Genomic DNA, 211 nt, shown 5'->3' on the forward strand with positions numbered 1-211 from the left:
CACGATTTTATGTCATGAATCTTAAATTTGTTTCAAAGTGAAAGGTTCTAAACACCTACATCTCGAGCTCTCGTATAAATAAATTATAGGGTGAGTAGGGTAATTAGTACATTTTTGGAAGTTATTTAGTAAAGCAGTACGTTTACTATTTAATATTGTGAGAATGATACGTTTTTGTTTTTTGTGTAATGAAGGGGTTGTGAGATAGGGC

This window comes from Capsella rubella, unplaced genomic scaffold (assembly GCF_000375325.1).
Source record: "Capsella rubella cultivar Monte Gargano unplaced genomic scaffold, Caprub1_0 scaffold_95, whole genome shotgun sequence".
Taxonomy (NCBI): domain Eukaryota; kingdom Viridiplantae; phylum Streptophyta; class Magnoliopsida; order Brassicales; family Brassicaceae; genus Capsella; species Capsella rubella.